General features: G+C 43.2%; 1 non-coding gene across 1 annotated transcript; it reads right to left on the bottom strand.

The window, feature by feature from the left end:
* Positions 1-2810: 2810 nt before the first annotated feature.
* Positions 2811-2917, bottom strand: LOC127490403 (U6 spliceosomal RNA). The gene has a single exon (XR_007918365.2). It is a non-coding gene; the product is annotated as a U6 spliceosomal RNA (small nuclear RNA).
* Positions 2918-3352: the final 435 nt, after the last annotated feature.

Below are 3352 nucleotides of genomic sequence, written 5' to 3'. Positions count from 1 at the left end.
CCGACATGGATGGGTGGGGTTGGTTTTTATTCAAACCCATTGGGACCCCTAAAGCAAAATTACATCCCAGAATAAGTCCGCATGGATAAGCATTATTAAGCATTTTCCAGGAATTTGAGACAAGAAGTGTGGGCGGAAAGAGAACATAATTGAATAAACCTGGAAGCTTACAATTCCCCAGGCACCTCTGAGGATTCAATGTCTTCATCTGTGGATGCAGTCTTCCACGAGTGAGAAGGATACTCATGGTGGCAGGCGTGTGTGCAGTGGTAAGATTCCATTTGTGGGGCTGGCACTATGGTGCAGTAGGTTAATCTTCTGCCTGAGGTGCCGGCATCCCATATGGGTGCCGGTTCTAGTCTGCTCCTCTTCCCATCCAGCTCTCTGCTGTGGCCTGGGAGGGCAGTAGAAGATGGCCCAAGCACTTAGGCCTCTGTACCCACGTGGGACACCCAGAAGAAGCTCCTGGCTTCTGGCTTCAGCTGTTTGGGGAGTGAACAAATGGAAGGAAGACCTTTCTCTCTGTGTGTGTGTCTCTCTCTGCCTGTAACTCTACCCCTCAAATAAATAAATAAAATCTTTCAGAAAAAATATTGCATTTGGGATGCACACAACCCGTGTCAGGACACCTGGGTTCAAGTCTTAGCTCTGCTTCCCATTCCAGCTTCCTGCTAATACACACCTTGGAGACAACAGAGATTGCCTTGGAGCTCAAGTACTTGAGTTCCTGCCACCCACGTGGGAGACTCAGACTCAGTTCCAAGCTTCTGGCTTTGACCTGGCCCAGTCCTGGCTGGTGCAGAGATTTGGGATTTGGGGGTAAAACAGAAGATAGAAGACCTCTCTCTCCCCCACTTTATTCTCCTCCTCCTTTTCCTCCCTCTTATTCTTTCTCACTCCCTTTCCCTCCCCTCAAATAAAATGAAAAAGAATTTAAGAAAAAAACACACATGTGTGCATGTTCTTTTTGAGATGTAGAAAAGAAAGCCAATTATGATGCATCTCCCTACAGAACACTTGATGAGTGAGAAAAGTGTGCTTCGTTGTTTAATGGTTTTAGGGCAAGTCCTTCACTTGGGCCTTATCTGCCAAGGAAACCATGAAGCCAGTGTGGTATGGGAGCCACTGTGTCCTCACAAGACACTGGCCCTGAGCATGGCTCTGCAAGGCCTAGCCCTGTGCTTCTAACCATTTGCAATCTGGTTCTCATCTTTCAATGAGCAGGTTGGTCCCTTCCAGGCCTAACTGCCATGACTGAATGAACACACCATAAGCACAAGGGCTTTTACATTGTTATTGCTAAATTGCTTCCATCTGAACACTGAACAAGGACTAGTGATATTTCTAAATGAGACATGAGGTCATTACAGCGCAACATGTTACTAGCACCTTCTGAGTTCCATTCTTCTTTTGGGCTTGTTTTCTCCAAATCCTTTTCAGCACAGAGTTGCTTAACCAGGTTTGATTGTTCTTCATAATGATGAAAAATGAAGTTATTGATCAACATTCTCTTTTATCTCTACTTTCATATATCTTACACAAATAGTGGAATTACTCGAGACCTTCTTTTAGCAAAAATTTTTTTTTCAAGGCTCCATTTGCAATACTCTAACACTCAAGATAACAGTGAATCTGAGGCATAATATATCATTGCCTGCCTGTCAAGGGACCCAGAGAGCCTGGCAAACACAATTTGACAGATATACACAAGCAGGAACGGAAAGGCAGAATTACATGTGTTTTGGAAAGAAATGGTCCCAGACGAAACAACAAAAATTAAGAGCTCAGTGATGCTTTAAGAAAGATTTCCCAGGGCTGGCTCTGTGGCCTAATGGGTAAAGCTGTTGACTGCAGTGCCGGAATCCCATATGCGGGCTGGTTTGAGACCTGGCTGCTCCTCTTCCAATCCAGCTCTCTGCTATGGCCTGGGAAAGCAGTAGAAGATGGCCTAAATCTTTGGGCTCCTGCACTCTTGTGGGAGACCTAGAAGAAGCTCCTGGCTCCTGGCTCCTGGCTTCGGATCAGCACAACTCCTGCCATTGCAGCCAGTTGGGGAGTGAACCAGCAGATGGAAGACCTCTCTCTCTCTCTCTCTCTCTCTGCCTCTCCTTCTCTCTGTGTAACTTTGACTTTCAAATAAATAAATAAACCTTAAAAAAAAAAAAGAAAGAAAGATTTCCCACCAGGTTGCTGAAATTTGAAACAAATTTCTCTCCTATACCAACACAGTTACTCAGTAAATTTGGATTTTCTGGAATGAGATGCTTTCTAGGAATAATTATTAAAATGTTATTTTGTATGTTTCCATTGCTTTTTTAAGATATCATTCCTGGTACCAGTTTGTAGGAGGGAGTAGGAAAATCTCAAACTTGAATTTGCCTCCAAGACTGAGTATTTACTTGTTTGTTCAAGTGATAGAATTTCTACTAGAGTTATGAAAATTAAATTATGTAGAGGCAAATGAAAGGACAGAGATTTCTTTTATTGCTCAGAGAGAAAAAGAAAGATGTTTTTACTAGGAAACAGGCCACAAGTGATAGAGGTGGCAGTATTTGAGTTGGGTGTTGAAAAACGAACAGCAATTTATCAAGTAGAGAAAGGCCAGGGTGTGGCACTGGAGGATAAGAAAATAGCATGTACAAAGGCCTCGGAGCCTGAAGCTCTGGTAGAGCTAGAATAAGGCCCATGACAGGAAGGGGCAGAAATGGCTGAAGAAGCTTCAGAAACTTTGTATAAAGCACCCTGGGGACCATCTGATGAGTTTTTTTTATTTTTTTATTTTTTTACAAAGCAAGCAATCTTTATTTACAAAAAATATGGAACGCTTCACGAATTTGTGTGTCATCCTTGCACAGGGACTATGTTGACCTTCTCTGTATTGTTCCAATTTCAGTATATGTACTGCCGAAGGGAGCACCATCTAATGAGTTTGAACTCATGTTGGAGACTGCTGGTGACAGTTCCTAGGCGTGGCGGAGTCGTTTGTATTTACAGATGTGCTGTAGAAAGACAACCTACAGAAAGCGCACTGAAATACAAGAGTCTCAGAACCAGAGCGATCCATTACACTGCTGTTGTAGAAGTCCAGAAGAGGCGGCTTCCAGGCAGGGCCAGAGTTGAAAGGTCTTCTGGGATGAAATGACATAATTTAATAACTGACTGAATGTGGAGGCAGGGACAAGAAAGTGCTGTGAATGGCCCTAGGTTTTCTTTTTTAATTAATTAAGTAATTAATTTATGCTTATCTGAGAGAGAAAGATGTCCCATCAGCTGGTTCATTTCCCAATTCCCTTAACAGCCAGAGGTGAGTGAGGCTAAATCCAGGAGACAAAAGCTTAACTCAAGTTTCCCA

The sequence above is a fragment of the Oryctolagus cuniculus genome, chromosome 2, assembly GCF_964237555.1.
Source record: "Oryctolagus cuniculus chromosome 2, mOryCun1.1, whole genome shotgun sequence".
Lineage (NCBI taxonomy): Eukaryota > Metazoa > Chordata > Mammalia > Lagomorpha > Leporidae > Oryctolagus > Oryctolagus cuniculus.
Note: the sequence above shows the minus strand (reverse complement) of the source record. Positions and strands in the feature narration are given on the sequence as shown.